The sequence below is a fragment of the Carcharhinus amblyrhynchos genome, chromosome 22, assembly GCF_965287045.1.
Source record: "Carcharhinus amblyrhynchos chromosome 22, sCarAmb.v2.hapA, whole genome shotgun sequence".
Classification (NCBI taxonomy): Eukaryota; Metazoa; Chordata; class Chondrichthyes; order Carcharhiniformes; family Carcharhinidae; genus Carcharhinus; species Carcharhinus amblyrhynchos.
In genome coordinates this window covers 8,473,163-8,494,517 of record NC_137345.1, presented here as the reverse complement: position 1 = coordinate 8,494,517, position 21,355 = coordinate 8,473,163, and the positions used below count along the sequence as shown (strand labels likewise).

Genomic DNA, 21,355 nt, shown 5'->3' with positions numbered 1-21,355 from the left:
TCTTCATGGACCGCCTGGAGATGTCTGCACCATGTCCAAAAATAACAGGATTAGAAATTTCCAGATGCTCAAATGACATAAATAGAGGCTTTCTAGTTCATTCTTACTGTGTTCCATAGCCGGCATTATATCAGTGCATAATATCACCATTGAAAAGCCACCAAGCATGCTCTACATGGTGCCAAATAGATAGCAGATAGACAAACTGAATATCAGCCCATAAGCCTTCACTTTGACCCATGATACAGACAAATATACAGCAATGTAAGAGAGAGAGAGAGAGAGACTGAGAAACAGAGAGAGAGAAAAAACAGAGAGACGGAGAGAGAGAGAGACGGAGAGAGAGACGGAGAGAGAGAGAGACACAGACAGACAGAGAAAGAGAGATATATACATACAGAACACACAATCACAGAAAGAGAGACATAAACACAGAGACAGAGAGCAAGAGAGACAGAACGAGAGGGTCACACAAAGAGAGAGAGAGACACACACACACACAAAGATAGAGGAACAGAGAGATACAAAGAGAGGAGAGAAACAGAGACACAGAGAAGAAACAGACAGAGAGACACACACACACACAGACATAGAGAGAGAGAGAGAGAGAGAGAGACACACACACACACACACACACACACTGCTGCCTCACAGCGCCAGGAACCTGGGTTCGATTCCCGGCTTGGGTCACTGTCTGTGTGGAGTTTGCACATTCTCCCTGTGTCTGAGTGGGTTTCCTTCGGGTGCTCCGGTTTCCTCCCACAGTCTGAAAGACGTGCCGGTTAGGTGCATTGACCCGAACAGACGCCGGAATGTGGCAACTAGGGGATTTTCACAGTAACTTCATTGCCGTGTTAATGTAAGCCTTACTTGTGACTAACAAATAAACAACTTTAAAAGAGAAAAAGAGACAGAGAGACACACACACACAAAGACAGAGAGAGAGAGAGAGAGAGAGAGACAGAGAGACACACACAGACATACAGAGAGAGAGAGAGACGCGCACAGACAGAGAGAGAGAAACACACACAGACAGGGAGAGACAAAGACAAAGTGAGACACACATGGAGAGAGGGAGAAAGAGAGAGACAGAGAGAGAGACAAAGTGAGACACACACACACACACACACACACACACACACACACACACACACACGCGGATACAAAAAGAGAGATACTGAGAGAGAGTGAGAGAGAGTGAGAGAGAGTGAGAGAGAGTGAGAGAGAGTGAGAGAGAGTGAGAGACGCATAAACACACACACGCACAGACAGAGAGACACATACACAGACATACAGCGGGGGCAGGGGATTTTCTGGCAGTATTCACCATGGGCAAATATTGTGACACTAGTGGAAAATCCCACAAGACAACAGGAAAGAGAATCACAGCATTGAAATTTCATTCTATGACTTTCCCTGCCACTCACTCATGACATAACAAGGTTGCCACCCTTTCATTTCAGTCTATTTGAATAAATTTACATCCACTTAAAGGGTTTCTCCAACCTATGCTCCCCCCTCCATAAAAACCCTCTCCTGATAGATATGATATTAGTGCGATTAACAGCCACTTCTGGGGAAGTTGTGAGTGCACAGGTAGTGCAGCCCCTGGGGAGAGAGGGGACACGCCCCCTGGCAATGCCAACTTGGCAGTGCTTCCGGGAAGTTCCACTGGGGGGAGGGACTCCCCTTATCCATACGTGTGTGTTTGGGGGAGAGGGAGGGTGTGTCTCAATGAGTGGGGTGGGGGCATAGGGGAGCACTCTTTCCAGCACAGATCTGACTGCCCTTTAAAAAGGGGCTTCCTGGTTTCTGTGGAGCTGGTATTACCGTGTCTATCGAGCCCCACCCTGCCAGCGTGATGGCAAAAATCACACCCCCAGATTGCCAGAGAGCGAGAGAAAACTCAACTGTTAGCTGGAGAGATACACATCGGATTTCTCACATCAGCCAGCACTCTGTGCACATTCTGCAAAATTCCAGAGATACTGACACATAGGGAGAGATAGTTTAGTTTTAGAAGTTTATTTATTAGTGTCACAAGTAGGCTCACATTAACACTGCAATGAAGTTACTGTGAAAATCCCCTAGTCGCCATACTCTGGTGACTGTTCAGGTACTCTGAAGGAGAATTTAGCATGGCTAATGCACATCTTTCGAACTGTAGATGGAAACCAGAACACCTGAACGAAATCCATGCAGACATGGGGAGAACATGCTGACTCCACGCAGACAGTGACCCAAGCTGGGACTCGAACTCGGATCCCTGGTGCTGTGAGGCAGCAGTGCTAACCACTGTGCCGGAGAAGGAGAAAGATCAAGAGAGAGAGAGAGACACACACACACAGACAGAGGGATAAGGACAGAGACACATGGGGTAGGATTTTCTGTCTGCGCTCGTCCTGAAATCAGAAAATCCCACCCGAGGTCAATGGACTGTCCATGGTCCACCCCACACCCATGGTGCGGAATGGGAAAATAAAGTGAGAGAGAGAGAAAGAAAGAGAGATAGAGAGAGAAAGAGAGATAGAGAGAGACAGGGAGAGACACACAGAGAGACATAGACATACACACAGAAAGAGACAGAGGAAGAAAGTGAGAGAGACACACACAGAGGTCAAAGCGACAGATACACACAGAGAGGGACGCACAAAGAGAGGGACAAAGAGACAGTAAGAGGGATATAGGGAGGGAGACAGAGACTGAGGGTGAGATAGGACACACCTCCAGAGCAACAGAAAGAGAATGGAATGGAAACGTGTATACACATCTGAAAGGTATAGGGCAGAGACAAAAAGAAATTTAGAAATAAGAGAATAATGCCTTCACTGTGGGCCTACCAACGAATAATAAGTATGGAACATTTACCTGCAAATTCTTGAATAGATTCTATCAGGCAGAACAATGCAATGCCAAAACTTCATTATAGATCTGATTCAAACACTAGCACACATACTTCACCTGCTGGACTGTCACAGTTAATAAGGTCTCCGATCAGATGTGTGGGAAGGAGCTGCTCTCACGAGTTTGTTCTGGGCCATTGAGTTTATCAACTTTTACTGATTGAGGACTCTCTTATAAGCTGAGACATTTGATCAGATTCCAACCCAGCTGGAAGAATTCAATCACAGCACTGGATACATTTTCCTAAAGTAAAAATTGATAAACTCAATGGCCCAGAACAAACTCATGAGAGCAGCTCCTTCCCACACATTTGAGGCAAAGAAAAAAGAAACATTTCCAAGATCTTTCAGAATAGTTCCTGTGAGCCTACTCAGATCTACCCGTGCTGTTAATTACAGACCATTTCCCAATACTTCAGCCTTAAACCAGAGAATCTCTACTGTGCAGAAAGATGCCATTCAGCCCATCGAGCCTGTACTGGCAACAATCCCACCCAGGCCCGATCCCCATGATCTTGTGTATTTACCCTGTCAGTCACCCTGGCACAGGCCCTACCCCATAACCTCATGTATTTACCCTGCCAGTCGCCCTGACATTTAAGGGGCAATTTAGCATGACCAATCAATCTTACCCACACATCTTTGGACTGTGGGAGGAAACTGGAGCATCCAGAGGAAACCGGAGCAGATATAGGGAGAATCTGCAAACTCCACAGACAGTGGCCCAAGCCAGGAATCGAACCCGGGTCCCTGGCGCCGTGAGGCCACTGTGCTACCGTGCCACCCACTTTTAAACAAAACACACGTTAAAACACGAAGACCTTCCAAAGATGGAGAGGCTTAGTTTCGACAGGCAGAATTTGTGTCAGAGGGTGCCCCACCTGGTTACCCCTGGTCAGAGGATCTAGAATCAGGGATCATGGTCTCGGGAAGGAGGTCAGCTATTTTGGGCAGAGACAAGGAGATATTGTTTCATTCAGGAGTTCTTTGATTTTCTACCCCCTCTGATTGAAAATATTCAATAGATTTTGGACACCAAAGGGAATATGGATAGTGTGGGAACCTGAGGCAAAAGATCAGACATAATCTGGCACAGAAGGTTCAAGGACTGAATGGTCCACTCCTGTTCCTATTTTGTTTTGAGTTGCTACATATATCAAGTCAGCCAGTATGTAGCTCAGTTAAGTAGCTGGTAGCACGGGAAGAAAGCCAAGGTTTGCTTTATTTTCTTTCGCCAGTTTAACCTCAATAGCATCCTTTTCCTCCAAGTATCAAGGTTGCCGACATGTTCTCGGGGCATATGGTACCAGAAGGAAGGAGGACCATTACAGAGACAAGTTTTATTTTCCAGATGTGTTAATTTAAATTCCACCAGCTGTGGTGGGATTTGAACCCATGTCCCCAGAGTTTTAACCGAGGTCCTCTGTTCTACTAGTCCAATGACGTTACCACTACGCCATTGAATCCCCTGATACGGCAGTGAGCTGACCAGAACATGAATTGGAAAAGCCTGAACTTTTTTTCTGATTACTTTATCTCACTGCAGGCTTCCTCTGGAACCCATTTATACTCTTTTCCCTAAATCTACCCTCGTAACTTATTCCGCAACTCAATTAAACTTAGGATAAAAATACAACTTGGTTTGACTTCACACTTTACTTCCTTGTTCGAATTATTTTGAAGTTTCCAGCTTGTTTCTGAAAATGAAACTGTATTTATATAGCACCGTTCGATGTTCTCATGTCCAAAGTGCTTTACAATAAGTTTCATTGAGGTGCAGTAGCTGTTGTAATGTGGCGAAATGTGGCTGATAATTTGCACCCAGCATGGTCTCACAAACAGCAATGTGGTGAAAGCCACGTACTCCATTTTAGTAATGTTGTTTGATGGATAAATATTGACCAGGTCACAATAAAACCTTCCCTCCTCTTCTTCAAAAGGGGCAGCACAGTGGTTAGCACTGCTGCCTCACAGCACCAGGGACCCAGGTTAGGTCACCGTCCGTGTGGAGTTTGCACACCCTTCCCATTCTCTGGCTGCTCCGGTTTCCTCCCACAGTTCAAAGATGTGCATGTTAGGTGGATTGGCCACGCTAAATTGCCCCTTAGTGTCAGGGGGAGACTAGCTAGGGTAAATGCATGAGGTTATGGGGAAAGGGCCTGGGTGAGATTATGGTTGGTGCAGGCTTGATGGGCCAAATGGCCTCCTTCTGCACTATAGGGATTTTATGATTCTAAAACCCTGGAATCTCACTGTATGTGGCTGAGAGGTAGAAAGGACATCGGTTTAACAGCTCATGTGAAAAACGGCACCTTTGACACTGTAGCACTCCCTCCAATTTGCATTTTAGGCCCAAATCTCTGGATGGTCATCTGAATAGGGGCACGACGGAGAAATGGAATATAAAAATAGGGATGATGGTGAGACCACATCTGGAATACTGCTTACAGTTCATCTCCTTATTTAAGAATGGATATGAATACAATACAAGCAGTTCAGAGAAGGTTCACATGACTGATTCTTCAGATGGGGAGGTTTATCTTACGAGGCAAGTTTTACAGAATCACAGAATCCATACAGTGCAGAAGGCGGCCATTTGGCCCATCGAGCCTGCACCAACAACAATCCCACCCAGGCCCTATCCCCGTAACCCTGTGTATTTACCTGACTAATGCCCCTGACAGTAAGGGACAATTTACCACAGCCAATTAACCTAGCCTGCACATCTTTGGAGTGTGGGGGGAAAATGGAGCACCTGGTGGAAACCCACACAGACACGGGAAGAAATTGTCTGTGCGAAGTCTGCAGTGACCCAAGCCGGGAACGGAGCCCGGTCCCTAGCTCTGTGAGGCAGCAGTGCTAACCACTGTGTCACCGTGCCGCCCCCTCATCTTGGGCCTGTATCCATTGGAATTTAGAAGAATGGGAAGTGAAAACATAATGAAACGTACAAGATCACGAGAGGAATTAACAGTGTGGATGCCAAGACAATGGCCAGAATTCTTCGGTCTTGCACGCCCCGCTACTGCTGCCAGCGAGAATGGAGAATTTGGCACTCAGCCAAATGTCCATTCACTGCAGCGGGAACTGGAGAATCCCAACTCCAGGCAAGCTTGGTGAATTCCAGCCCGTGACTCCACCGCACGCTTCTTCCAGCAGTGCCGCAAGAGTTTGGGAAAAATCGGAAGAACGGGGCAAAGGAACTGGCTCTCCTCACTGTCATGATCTTATACTGCCCGTGAGAAGTAAGAATTTCACTGTCAGATGCACAAAGTAAGCTTCTGTTGGTGTTTTAGCTGAAGCTCAGAGTGCCAGCAGAGAGCCCTCTCTTTGCTACCACACAGTCCTTTAGAAATTCAGTGAATACTTTTTTCCAAAGTGGAAAAGCAAGCCTTTGGCAAAATTCCCAAGAACTCTGGTGAACGGTAGCACACAGAGTTAGATTGCTAACTGCTATTGAGAATTTAGCTTTAGGGGTCAGGTCTGAATTTGCTCAGTGTTTACCATCAGCCGTGTCTTAGCAGTCTAAAGCTGGTCCCATGTGGCTTTGGTGTAGTGGTATTGTCACTGGACTAGTAATGAACATTCGGTAGGGAATCAGGTTTGAATCCCACCACAGCAGATGGGGTGAAATTAGAAATCAGTAAAATTTGACATTAAAAGTCTAATGATCCCTCTCTAGTTCACTAATGCCCCTTTAAGGAAGGAAATCTGCCATCCTTACCCAAGTCTGGCCTATATGTGACTCCAGATCCACTTGATTGACAATTAAATATCCTTGGAACCCTAGGAAACTCTTCAGTTCAAGGGGCAACAAAGGCTGACCTTGCCAGCAATACCTGGAATATGAAGCCTGGCACACACAGGGTTAATGCAGGACTGAGTACAGTACTGCCTACATACAACACACATGGTATTCGACAGGGCTGTGTGCAGATGTAAGCATGGACACAGCTCTCAGCCTTGTCCCCTTAAGTATAATTTTGGAACCTCTTTTCAAAGAGTTAATAAAAGTTTACAGTTAACCCGCTAAATACAACCTTTCAAGATATGAGCAATATTCCATAACAATGCCCACATGCCAAGAAAGGACAAGGAAAAGAGAGTTTACGTTCTTTTGTTTCCACAATAGTGTTACAAAGCATTGTATCAGAATATAAATACGCTGCTCCGCTGAATCACCATGTTGATGTTTACTCTTCAAATGAATGGTGGCCCTTTCATCATCATTTGGGCAGCATGGTGGCACAGTGCTTAGCACTGCTGCTTCACAGCGCCAGTGACCTGAGTTTGATTCCCAGCTTAAGCCACTGCCTGTGCAGAGTCTGCACATTCTCCCCTGTGGCTTTGTGGGTTTCCTCCAGGTGCCCTGGTTTCCCCCCAGGACCCCAGAACATCAGCTAAATTTCCAGATTGATAGTCTAGCAATAATACTACTAGGCCATCGTCTCCCCTGATGTTTCTCTAAACCAACAGCAATGCAGTTGACAATTAAGTGCCCACTAAAATGGGCGAGCCAGCCACTCAGTTCTAGGGCAATTAGGAGATGGACAACAAACACTATCAATGCCAGAAATGCTCACATCCCATGAAAGAATAAAGCATTGCTTCTCTTGAGAAACCCACATGCAGATTTGGCTGCAGGAACTGTGAGATATCCATCTACTAGGGACCAGGAAAATGACCTGCTTCCCAAATCGCAAAGATTAATTATAAAAAGTTCACACTAAAATGTTTTATAAAAGCCTCATATTTTATTTTTGATATTTCACATGCACCCAATAAATCAAAGGTGTCCCTTGTTGCAACACTAAACAAGATTCAGATCCAATCCCTAATCTGAGCCCATCCAGCAGACCTCAATTCCTATGCTGCTATGGGGGGTGATCACTTCGCTCCCCTCGGTTAGGGGGATTACAGACTGATACTCACTTCAGCACTGCTGCACACTGGCTGAGGATCAGGCTAGACTCACTGAGCAGACCCAACAGTCTTCCCATAGTCACTGTCTGGCTTCACTGAGAATATATCACTGAAAACCCAGGCAAGGGAACAGGCAGCTCCTTCTAAACAAACTGTTCGTCATTGCCAGAGGGAGAAAGGAAAGTGAGGAGAAATATCTTTTTATCCGGTGATTAATATATTCAGAATCTGGACCTGGGCACTAGTAAAAACACAAGCAGCATTACTCACTCAATCCAACCAATGAGTATAGTCCCATCTACTCAGTCACTCCCCATTAGCCAACCTTTTCAACTTCAGAATCTCCTCTGCATCCTCTCCACTGCCAGTATATTCTTTCAACTGATGAAGGAGCAATGCTCTGAAAGCTCGTGCTACCAAATAAACCTGCTGGACTTTAACCTGGCGTTGTGAGATTACTTACTGTTCCTACCCCAGTCCAACATCGGCAACTCCACATCCTTTCTCAAGTAAGGACACAAACACTGTACTCAATACTCTGGGTGTGGCCATACCAGCACCTTATACAGCAGCAACATAACCTCCCTGTTTTTAAACTCTATCCCTCTAGCAACGAAGGACAAAATTCTATTTGCCTTCTTAATTACCCGCTGCACCCGCAAAATCAACATTTTGTGATTCATGCACAAGGGCATCCAGATCCCTCTGCACAGCAGCATGCTACATTTTTTTTTTAACCATTTAAATAACAGTCAATTTTGCTGTTATTCCTACCAAAATGGATGATCTCATGTTTGCCAACATTGTACATCTGCCAGACCCTTGCCCACTCACTTAAACTATCTATATCCCTTTGCAGATGTTGTGTTCTTTGCACACTTTGCCCTACCACTCATCTTAGCGTCATCTGCGAATTTTAACACACTACACTTGGTCCCCAACTCCAAATCATCTCTGTAAATTGTGAACATTGATCCCTGAGGCATGCACTAGTCACTGATCGCCAACCAGAAAAACACCCATTTATCCCCACTCTTTGCTTTCTGTTAGTTAACCAATCTTGTATCCATGTTAATATATTATCCATAATGCTGTGCACCTTTAGCAGCAGCCTTTTGCCTTCTTACCGGGCAAATCGCATCTCATCAACTTTTACAGATGCACCATAGAAAGCATCCTTTCCAGATGTATCACAGCTTGGTATGGCTCCTGCTCTACCCAAGACCACAATAAACAAAAAAGGGTCATGAACGAAGCCCAGTCCATCCCTCAAATCAGCCTCCCATCCATTGACTCTGTCTACACTTCCCACTGCCTCGGAAAAGCAGCCAGCATAATTAAGGACCCTACAAGCCTGGACATACTTTCTTCCATCTTCTTCTGTCAGGAGAAGGTACAAAGTTATGAGGGCACGTGCCAACCGGCTCAAGAACAGCTTCTTCTCTGCTGCCGTAGGACTCTTGAATGGACCTGCCTTAAGTTGATCTTTCTCTACACCCTAGCTGTGACTGTAACACTACACTCTGCCCACTCTCCTTTCCTGCTCTATTACTGGCACGCTTTGTATAGTGTGCAAGAAACAATACTTCTCATTGTATACAAATACATGTGACAATAATAAATCAATTCAAACCAAAAGAAATACTACTACATGCCACCAGTCACCACGTAGGAGGGGAAAAAAGGAGCAGTCTTTCTCCTCAGCCAATATCACTTTGAACCCTAGGCTTCCTAACAATATTATAGCACAGAAGGAGGTCATTCAGCCCATCATGATTGCACTGGCACTTAAAAGGAGCTATCCAATTACTCAAATCAAATTATTATTCCTCTAGGAGCCAACTAATCTTGTCGGCTATTCTATTTCCATCACAAGTTCAATGGTCAACCTCATTCCTGCATTCCTAACTCTCCTGACATGAATGTACTCAACAGACAAGCATCTAGAGCTCCCTAGGATAGTGAATTCCAGAGATTCGGAACTCTGAGTGAAGAAACTTCTCACCATCAGAGTCCCAAATGTTTGAACCCTTTATCCCAAGACTGTGATCAAAGGCCAGGGTGCTGTGAAGGCTGCCAGTGAGGGTTTTGAGAAATCATTATGTGTAGCAGCTGGCAGTGGGGGTCCAGCCATCATCAGGTTGGTTTCAGTGCACAGAATCAGTATCCGAACAATAAACCGCTGATTCAGAGTAGGACAAACTCACCCCAATGCATCGCTCTGATTCCCCGAGCCGGGATGTCTATTCAAGCCAAAGTACAAACAGCTTTGCACAATGGTTTCAACACCAACTCAGGTCAAGACCACCCAAGCCCTGACTGGGTCAATCTCTTACAACCAGACAGTCTGCATTAGATTTAAACACAGATTCCAGAGGCCAACAGACAAGAGTCTGACTGAGATATAGAAATGCCGAGGCCAGCGAAAACAATTAAAGCAGATTCCCACCTACCCCAGCTGCCTGAAGGATAGATCCTACTCAAACCTGCAGGGGTCACGGGAAGAGGAGGGAGAGGAGTGGGTGACAGAAGTAGACAGTGGTTATGTGCAGAACTAATGATTGGGAGACCCAAGTTCATACCTCACAGTAGCTGCTGGAAAATTTACATCTAAATTAATTAAATGAACCTAAAATTGAAAAGCTAGCTTTTCTAAGTTGCTCCCTCTAAGTTGCAACTTTCAATAATGGGGGCAGCACGGTGGCACAGTGGTTAGCACTGCTGCCAGGGACCTGGGTTCACTTCCCGGCTTGGATCACTGTCTGTGCTGAGTCTGCACGTTCTCCCCATGTCTGCATGGGTTTCCTTCCACAATCCGAAAGACGTGCTGATTCGGTGCATTGGCCATGCTAAATTCTCCCTCAGTGTAACCAGGAGTGTGACAACTGGGGAATTTTCACAGTAACTTCACTGCAGTGTTATTTTGTGACACTAATAAATAAACTTTAAACTTCAATAATGGTGATCATACTGTTGTTAAAAACCCACCTGGCTTCTTTAGGCAAAAAATCTACCATCCTTAATAAAAGTAAAAGAATCCTGGTCACTAGATTAGGCACCGTCTGTGGAGAGAAACAGAGTTAATGTTTCAGGTCATCAAAAGCTCTGATGAAAGTTCATCGTAACGTGAAACAGTAACCCAGTTTCTCTCTCTACAGATGCTGCCAGATCTGCTGAGTACTTGCAGCCAATTTATTTTTTATTTCAGATTTCCAGCGTATGCAGTATTTTGCATTTGCGCTAATCTGCTGCCTTCGCCCTGACTGGTCTGCAGGTTACTCCAAGCCCACGGCAATGTGGTCAGACTAGCAACAGCCACTTAGCGGCTACAAGAGCAGGTCAGAGGCTAGGAATACCGCCATGAGTGACTCACCTCCCAACTCCCCAAAGCCTGTCCACCATCTACAAGGCACAAGTCAGGAGTGTGATGGAATACTCTCCACTTGCCTGGATGGGCGCAGCTCCAACAGCACTCAAGAAGCTCGACACCATCCAGGACAAGACAGCCCGCTTGATTGACTTCACATCTACTAACATCCACTCTCTCCATCACCGACACTCAGTAGCAGCAGTGTGTACTATCTACAAGATGCACTGCAGCAATTCAGTAAAGATCCTTCGGCAGCACCTTCCAATCCCATGACCACTTCCATCTAGAAGGACAAGGGCAGCAGATATATGGGAACACCACCACCAACAGGCTCCCCTCCAAGCGACTCACCATCCTGGCTTGGAAATACATTGTCGTTCCTTCACAGTCGCAGGGTCAAAATCCAGGAATTCCCTCCCTAACGGCATTGTGGATCAACCCACAGAACATGGACTGCAACGATTCAAGAAGGCAGCTCACCACCACCACAACCTTCTCAAGGGAAAATAGGGATGGGCAATAAATGTTGGCCTAGCCAGCGACGCCCACATTCCACGGATGAATAAAAAAACTGGTCTTATGAGCAATTAGCAATAAATATTGACTTTAAAGTGATGCTCACGTCCAGTGACTGAATTAAAACAAAGGGCTGGCACAGCAGCAGTGCGCTAAATGAACATTCAAGGTTAATTGAATTAACATTCAAGGTTATGGGCCATGTGCTGGTAGATGGGATTAGGTGGGAGTGCAGACTCGATTGGCCAAAGGGCCTCTTCTGCACTGAGTGGTTCTATGATTCCAGGAATGACCTCTTTTTGCACCCTATGCCTGTAGCACCTCTCAGAATAGTCCAAGTTGTCCCAAATATTCACCATCACTGGTCAACATGTATAACACACAACCAGCGTGAACAATTGCAATGATTACTAATTGACAAAACCTAACAGCTGCATCACCATGAAAAGCGGTGTACAGCTGCAAAAATGTTCTTTGAACCCAGCCAGCTGTGTCTCCGGGCTTTTGAGGTTGGCAGATGGAACAGCTGAGCCGACTAAACATGCTCAATTACACTATGCATTGCTGAGGCCGGGCAGTACTGTTTGACCAGCTGCTAGTAGCAACATGGCAATGCCACTGATACAGCAGCAGTAAGGCAGGCTCTTTTGTTCCCTTTACACTTGCTTAAGAAAAAAGAACCCCCTTTCCATCCCACCCACAATCACCCGCCTAGGTTCCAAGAGGCGCAACTGATACAAAATGAACAAGGTGGGTGACCTGGTGGCACGGTGACACGGGGCAGCACGGTGGCACAGCTTTTAGCAGTGCTGCCTCACAGCGCCGGGGACCTGGGTTCAATTCCCGGCTTGGATCACTGTCTGCGCAGAGTTTGCACATTCTTCCTGTGTCTGTGTGGGTTTCCTCCAGGTGCTCCAGTTTCCTCCCAGAGACATGCTGGTTAGGCGCACTGGCCGTGCTAAATTCTCCCTCGGTGTACCCGAGTGTGGTGACTAGGGGGATTTTCATAGTGATTATATTGCAGTGTTAATGCAAGCCTACTTGTGACATTAATAAACGGTGCTAACATGGAATTAATCGCCTAGAGGTGGACTGACAAGGGGATCACAGGGAGAAACTCACCTGTGATTACGATAAATGATTTGTTTTGGTGTTTGCCTGGATAGCACTGATGTATTGCAACTGAGTCATGCTCAATAGGTAGCGGATAGACAGCTTGAATGGTTTAGTCATTAGGCAGTACAAACATGTGTCTCCACTATTGTGTGTGTATTACCAAGTGCCAACACTTAGGCCCACTCTGTGAGAGCACTAAAAACAAGCGTAATAAAATAAAGTTGAAAAGCAAGTCGATAAAATAAGTAACCTTGCAAAGCACGGCTGGGCTGTCTCTCTCTGCCAACACATGAAGGATTGTTCCAGTTCAACTTGACCTTCGTTTGTACATCCGGGAATTCCCAGAGCACGGGTGTGAGAACTCTCTCAGCGCACACAGTGGTGCTGCAGACAGAGTCCTCACTCCTGTTGGGCCCCAGAGCTCCATGGAAGCAATGACAGTTGTCGGAATCACTGCAGCCACTCAGGTCCGAAAGCCACGGCAAGATCCAGGATTTGGAACATCAAACAGGTTTTCTCCACTGAATACACATTTTCTCTACCCTAAAAGCGAGGGATTGAGACAACGATTGAAACAGAAAGCCGGCACGTAGGCACACACTGGGGATGAAGTGTGTCAGGCTTCTAGATGTCCAAATCACCAACCACCTCTCCTGGTGCTCCCTCCCCATGCAGATGCTATTGCTAAGAATACCCACCAATGCCTCTACTTTCTCAGGAGGCTAAGGAAATTTGGCATGTCTGCTATGACTCTCAACAACCTTTACACAAAGTATTCTTTCTGGTTGTATCACAGCTTGGTATGGGCTCCTGCTCTGCCCAAAACTGCAAGAAACTACAAAGGGTCATGAATGAAGCCCAATCCATCACACAAACCAGCCTCCCATCCACTGACACTGTCTATACTTCCTGCTGCCTTAGAAAAACAGCCAGCATAATCAAGGACTCCACGCGCCCCGACATACACTCTTCCCACCTTCTTCCATTGGGAAAAAGATATGAAAAGTCTAATGTAACGTACCAACCGACTCAAGAACAGCTTCTTCCCTGCTGTCATCAGACCTTTAAATGGACTCACCTCATAGTAAGTTGATCTTTCGCTGCACCCTAGCTATGACTGTAACACTACATTCTGCACCCTCTCCTTTCCTTCTCTATGAACGGTATGCTTTGTCTGTAAAGTGCACAAGAAAAAGACTTTTCACTGTATTCTAGTACATGTGACAATAATAAATCAAAAAAAATCACTGGAACAAAATGACCTCCTTCTTAGCTGCAAGGCTCTAGTCCATCTTAGTGAACAGCTAAAGTCACCAGACCGAAGCAGTAAACAACAAAGAGGGTGAGGTAAAATTAACCAATACATCATGCTCCAGGAAAGATCAATAAGATGTACTGTAGCAAGTTGCCTAGTCTCCTTCGACAGCACCTTTCAAACTCATGATCTCCAACATCTATGAGGACAAGGGCTGTAGCTACATGGGAACACCACCATCTGAAAGTTCCCCTCTAAGCTACACATCACCCTGACTTGGAAATGTAAGGGACCTGACAGAGTAAATGCTGAGAGGATGTTTCTCCTCATGGGAGAGTCTAGAACCATAGAAATCTTACAGTGCAGAAAGAGGCCATTTGGCCCATCACGTCTGAAATCCAACACCACAGCAGGGAGAAGGGAATTAGATCACACACTGCATTGTGTTCCTCCCCATGCCCCACAATACATGGCAAATTAATCACAACTTGCCAACAATCCCACCCAGGCCCCATCTCTGTTTCCCTACATATTTACCCACTAATCCCTCTAACCTACGCATTCCAGGACACTAAGGGACAATTCAGCTTGGCCAATTGACCTAACCCACACATCTTTGGACTGAGAGGAAACCGGAGCACCTGGAGGGAAACCCATGCAGACATGGGGAGAATGTGCAAACACCGCACAGTGACCCGAGCCAGGAATCGAACCCAGGTCCCTGGATCTGTGAAGCAGCAGTGCTAACTACTGTGCTACCGTGCCGCCCTATTATGAACCAGAGGGCATAATAAAGGGGGCGCTAATTTAAGACTGAAGCGAGGCAAATTTCTTTTCTCAGACGATTGAGAGTCTTTGGAGCTCCTTCCCACAGGGAGCTGCAGGGGGCAGAGTCCTTGTGTATATTTAAGGCTGAGAAAGATTGATTTTTGACTGGGGGCTGGCGGGGGGGGGAAATGAAGGGTTACAGGGAAAGGGCAGGAAAGTGGATGTGAGGAATGTTGGATCCTATTGAATGGCGGCGGAACAGGATCGAGGGGCCGAATGGCCCACTCCTGTTCCTAATCCTTACGATCTTATGGTGAATGGCAACAGAATAAGGGGTGACATGAGGATTTTTTTCAGCAGTGAGGAGTTGGGGTTGGAATGCACTGCCTGAGAGTAGAGGTTTGGATTATTATTTTAAGAAAAGAAAGAGATATGTGGCAAAAGGCAGGGAAATTGGACTAGCTGCATTTCTCTTAGAGGGCTGGCTTGGCCACGATGGGCCGAATGGCCACCTTTTCTATGCCGTAATCATTCTATGAATCCATGATTCTTCGCCAACTGCTTCAGTACATGTGGTGAAGTCGCTCACACACTATTGTTGGTGGGGAGTTCCAGGATTCTGTAATTGTCACTGTTCATGCATTAAGGGGTTAACAAGATCCCTGCTTCCATCGCACTCAGTAGCAGATAAGCACTGAAATCCAACACCGCAGCAGGCAGAAGGGAATTAGATCACACACTGCATTGTGTTCCTCCCCATGCCCCACAATGAATGGCAAATTAATCACAACTTGCCATTAGTGTCTTGTGGAATTGGAAAAGCATGTGAGCAAGACAGCGAGAGAAACAGAGAGAGAGAGAGAGAGAGAGATGACAGTGAGAGGGAGAGAGTGTGTGAGAATGCAACGAAAGAGGATTAGCCTGCGCAAGTGTCAATTACAGAATGTATCCGTGTCTTATAATAATGTACCCCACGCTGCGCAACCTAAACAATCCCAATACAGTGACGCACCATTGCACAAGAAATAGGACCACGATGAAAGAGACTATAATATCACTGCAGTACACACAGCCGCATCATATTAAATAATCACAGATCGGTAATGAGCAAAATACAGGGCCAAAAGTGAAAATGCGGGAAAAATCGCCGCAGGTCTGGCAGCATCTGTAAGGAGAGAAGCAGGGGCGGGGCGGGGCGGCATGGTGGCACAGTGGTTAGCACTGCTGCTTCACAGCGCCAGGGACCCAGGTTCGATTCCCGCTTGGATCACTGTCTGTGTGGAGTTTGCCTGTTCTGCCCGTGTCTGCGTGGGTTTCCTCCCACATTCTGAAAGACGTGCTGGTTAGGTGCATTGACCTGAACAGGTGCCAGACTGTGGCGACTAGGGGAATTTCACAGTAACTTCATTGCATTGTTAAATGTAAGCCTTACTTGCGATGAATAAATGAACTTTAAAAGAGCTGACGTGTCGAGTCCAGATGACCCTTTGACAAAGGATTATCTGGACTCAAAACGTCAGCTCTTTTCTCTCCTTACAGACGCTGCCAGACCTGCTGAGATTTTCCAGCATTTTCTATTTTGGTTTCAGGTTCCAGCATCCGCAGTAATTTGCTTTTATCCAGCAAAATACGGGAAGCAGACAGATATGTTACAGCCATTCCCACCAACAGGGATTTCCCATCCCACTGCAGTGAACGGAGATTTGGCTGGGCGCCAAATTCTCCGACTTCAGTGCAGGGGGAGCGTAGCGTGAACAGCCGCTAAGATCGCTCCCAGAATATTTTTGATCCCTGCGCGTTTTTCATGACACCACAGCACCATCAACTCTATGGTTTACATGTGCTCCAGATGTTATGGGACAAAGGGAGTAGGGATGGGAGTTGGGATGGGAGTAGGGATGGAGGAGTGCAGGGTGGTGTAGAAGTAGGAAAGTACTAAAAGAGAAAGGAAATTTCACATGAGAGAATAATTGGCCCTGTCACCATTTACAAGTGTTTGATCTGTCGCTGCTATTACCATCAGTCTGAAGCGCCTGCTCTCAATACAATTCAAGTGCTGCTGTTATATTTTTTTCAATCAGCAAAAACAAGGGGGGAATTAGTTAAGATGCTCACAGTCAGAATTATCTCAGCTACTCCTTGCCATCAGCTCCAATAATCCATCAAACAGAAGTCAGAAACAAGGGGTGGCACAGTGGTTAGCAGTGTTGCCTCAAAGCGCCAGAGACTGGGTTCAATTCCGGCTTTGGGTGACTGTCTGTGTGGAATCTGCATGTTCTCCCCATATCTGCGTGGGTTTCACCCAGTCCAAAGTTAAGTGGATTGGCCAAGCTAAATTGTCCCTTCATGTCAGCGGGACGAGCTAGGGTAAACACATGGGGTTACAAGAATAGGGCCTGGGTGGGATTGTTCCATACAGTGTGGAAGAGGCCATTCAGCCCATCAAGGCTGCACAGACCTCTGACAGGGTCTCTTACCCAGACCCGCTCGCCTGCTCTATCCCTGAAACCCCATATATTTACCATGGCTAATTCATCTCACCTACATACCTTGGGACACCAAGAGGCAATTTAGCATGGCCAATCCACCTTACCTGCACATCTTTGCAGTATGGGAGAAAATTGGAGCACTCAGAGGAAATTCATGCAGACACGGAGAGAACGTGCAAACTCCATACCGGTGCAGGCTTGATGGGCCAAATGGTCTGCTTCTGCACTGTGGGGATTCTATGATTCTATGAAGAGCAACTCTTTCCTCATTTCCATATCACTGACTATGTACTGCCAGGATATAATTCCACCCACCTACACCCATGGTGATTCAAAACAACCGGTATCTTAGAGCTTAGTCACTGCAATCACCAATACCACCTATTTCCATCTCTGTGCCAACACCCAACTTCATCACTGCCCCAGCTCACCAGCCTTCATTTCCTCTACACTGAACCACTCCAATATCCAAACCTTGTCTCCCACCTTCCAGCCTCCTTAAACTTGAGATTATCCAAAATTCTGCTGTCCAATCTCTCAAATTTACACCAAGTCCCATTCATCAATCACTCCTGTGCTCACTGATCTACATTAGCACTCAATCAGGCAACATCTTGTTTATAAAATCCTTGACTTTCAAATATCTCTCTCCAGTCTCGCCACCATCTATCTCTGCAATATCCTTCTCCTCCACACCTACCCTGTCCCCCATCATTAATCACCCATCATTAATGGCCGTGTCTTCAGGTGCCTTGGCCCCAAACTTCAGAATTACATTCATAGAATCACTACATTGTGGAAGAGGCCATTCAGCCCATCAAGGCTGCACAGACTCTCCGATAGAGTCTCTTACCCAGGCCCTTTTGCCTGCTCTATCCCTGTAACCCCATACATTTACCATGGTTAATCTATCTAACCTACACACCTTGAAACACCAAGATGCAATTTAGCATGGCTAATCCACCAAACCTGCACATTTTTGCAGTGTGGGAGGAAACTGGAGCACCCAGAGGAAATCCATGCAGACACAGAGTGCAAACTCCATTCAGGCCAAAGTTGTAAGCCAGGTAATCGAACCCAGGTAATTGAAAATCCCACCCTAACATCAATGGACTTTTCCATGGTTCCCATGACGAGCAGAATGGGAAAAGTGCCCCCAAAGTGTTCTTTAAATAAAAAATATAGATCCCAAAACAGATTGTAACAGTAAAACACCTGCCCCAAGGCAAAGTCTTCACCCCAATTACACATCATAGTCGTTATTGTAATAATGGAGGAATTTCTAAACAAAGAGAAAAAAATACACCAGAGATAGTGATGGTGTTGTGATAATGTCAGTGGCCAAGTAATCCAAAAACCCAGGCTAATGTTCTGGGGACACAAGTTCAAACATGGTAGCTGACGGAATTTAAATGAACAAATCTGGAAAATGAAGCTAGTCTCAGTATGGGTCCATTCATTCCTTAGAAAAGGCGAACACAGCACTGGTATGATGTTGAAATGGATTTCTTTTATCAAGCAGAACTTAAAAATTAATCATTACAGAAACAAAAAGAAAGAGAAAAGCAGTCCCTGTACTGTACTGGACAAGATCTCATAAACAAAGCTAAACTGCAAACGCAGAGCTGAACTATATTATGTGTCATTCTTTATTAATGAAATTGTGTTGCACATGTTGTCTCCAACTTGGAGAAACAGGCCTTGCAGATGATGTTTATGAAAAGCCTGTTTTGTTTGCATTGTATCCTTCAAAAATGCAATCAATTTTCTAGATAATCCAGCATGCCTTCTGAGTTTTAAAATATAGTCAAGTGTTAAATTTTCAAGCTTAGCATTTAAATGTAATTACATAGACAGAAATATCTTAAAATGAAGTCTTTGCATAAATAAAGCAAGGCATCCACAGGATCCCTCAATACGCAGTTAAGGTGACTATGGCAACTATTGCTGATCATCTTAAAAACCTATCTGGATCAATAATGCCCCAATTTCACGAAGAAATCTGTCATTCTTACCCAGTAACTCCAGACCCACAGCGATGTGGTTGACTATTGATTGCCCCCTGCACTGACAAACCACTCCGTTCAAAAGCAATTAGGGATGGGCAACAAATGCTGGCCTAGCTGGCGACACCCACATCCCACGAAAGAATAAAAGAGCAAGAGTGCAAACACAATTAGTATGTTGCCATCACCTTCTATGCAAGCAAAATGGGGCAGCACAGTGGCACAGTGGTCAGCAATGCTGCCTTACAGTGCCAGGGATCCCGGTTCGATTCCCGGCTTGGATCACTGTCTGTGCAGAGTCTGCACGTTGTCCCCGCGTCTGCATGGGTTTCCTCCAGACGCTCCGGTTTCATCCCATGGTCTGAAAGACGTGCTGGTTAGGTGCACTGGCCGTGTTAAATTCTCCCTCAGTGTACCCGAACAGGCAACTAGGGGATTTTCACAGTAACTTCATTGCAGTAAGCCTACTTGTGAAACTAATAAATAAATTTTAAACATGCATGCACACATACAACACCACCTCAATGAGTTAGACAAAGGATTTATTACAAAAAACAGAGAATGCTGGAAAAACCTAGTAGGTCTGGCAGAGTCTGCAGGGAGGGAAAGCAGAGTCAATGTTTCCAATCCTTTCGGTTTTCGTCATAGAATCCTTACAGTGCAGAAGGAGGCCATTCAGCCCATCAAGTCTGCACCAACCACAATCCCACCCAGGCCCTATTCCCATATTTAGCCTGCTATTCCCCCTGACACCAGGGTCAATTTAGCACAGCCAATCAACCTAACCAGAACTGAAGGGAGGAATAACGTGTTTAGTATTAAAATGCAGATGTGAGAGATTGCAACAAAAAGTAGCAACATAGAAACATAGAAAAACTAGAGCACAAACAGGCCCTTTGGCCCACAAGTTGCACCAAACATGTCCCTACCTACTAGGCTTACCTATAACCCTCAATCTTACTAAGTTCCATGTTCCAAAAGTCTCTTTAAAGACCCTATCGAATCCACTTCCACCACCACTGCCGGCAGCCGATTCCACGAACCCACCACCCTCTGAGTGAAAAACTTACCCCTGACATCTCCTCTGTACCTACTCCCCAGCACCCTAAACCTGTGTCCTCTTGTGGCAACCATTTCAGCCCTGGGAAAAAGTCTCTGAGAATCCACTCGATCAGTACCTCTCATCATCTTATACACCTCTATCAGGTCACCCCTCATCCTTCATCTCTCCAAGGAGAAAAGACCGAGCTCTCTGAACCTATCCCTATAAAGACATGCCACCCAACCCAGGCAACATCCTTGTAAATCCCCTCTGCACCCTTTCTAAGGCTTCCACATCCTTTCCGTAATGAGGCGACCAGCAACCTTAAGAACAAAAGATAGATGGAGTAATGCGGGGAGGGGGGACATTTGCATTGAGGCAATACATGTATGGGATATTTAAAGAAAGGGGGGTGGCTTTAAGGTGGAGGAAAAAAGTCACAATCTAAAGCTGCCAAACGCAACAAGAAATTTATCCCCCGCAGGCTCCAGCTCCTCCCTATTGAACTACGGAGCAGCAAATGATAACACAGTGGGTTTTCCATGGCATTGTACCTAGTCACTTACTCTGTCAACAAGGTTGCCCTGTGCTCCAAGTGACAATCTGCTTTTGAAATTTTCGCTGTAGGTAACTTGCTTCCCGCTTCCCACAATGGATCCTTAGTGAAGTTGTCAGATACAAATCGGAAGGCCGGGGGATGCTGGCAATAGGGATGTCAAGATATCAATGTGTTCATCTGAATTTCCTCTCATTCCTTCAGCTCCATTAACCCACTTGAAGTAAACACGACCAAAATAGTACTGGAACCAGTTCAGACAAAAGCTTCGGTCTGTTAGAATTGCAATACAAAATTGAATACACATAAAAGCCACCTGTGTTTACATATTCTGGTGATGGGGACGGTGGTGAAAGAGAGGGACAGAGCGTGAGAGAGAGAAAAAGAGAGAGAGAGAGGGATGGAGAGAAA

General features: G+C 45.8%; 1 protein-coding gene across 11 annotated transcripts in view; it reads right to left on the bottom strand.

Annotated features, from left to right (window-relative positions):
* The window catches only part of plekha6 (pleckstrin homology domain containing, family A member 6), a 331,150-nt gene that overhangs the window by 267,507 nt on the left and 42,288 nt on the right, over window positions 1-21,355 (bottom strand). Inside the window, exon 1 of one of the 11 annotated variants that reach the window (XM_080209819.1) lies at window positions 20,955-21,078. The exons of the other annotated variants lie outside the window; for them this stretch is intronic. The gene's annotated coding sequence lies outside the window, so the exon portion shown is untranslated. Of the gene's footprint in view, window positions 1-20,954; window positions 21,079-21,355 lie in introns of those variants that run through there. 11 annotated transcript variants of the gene reach the window in all.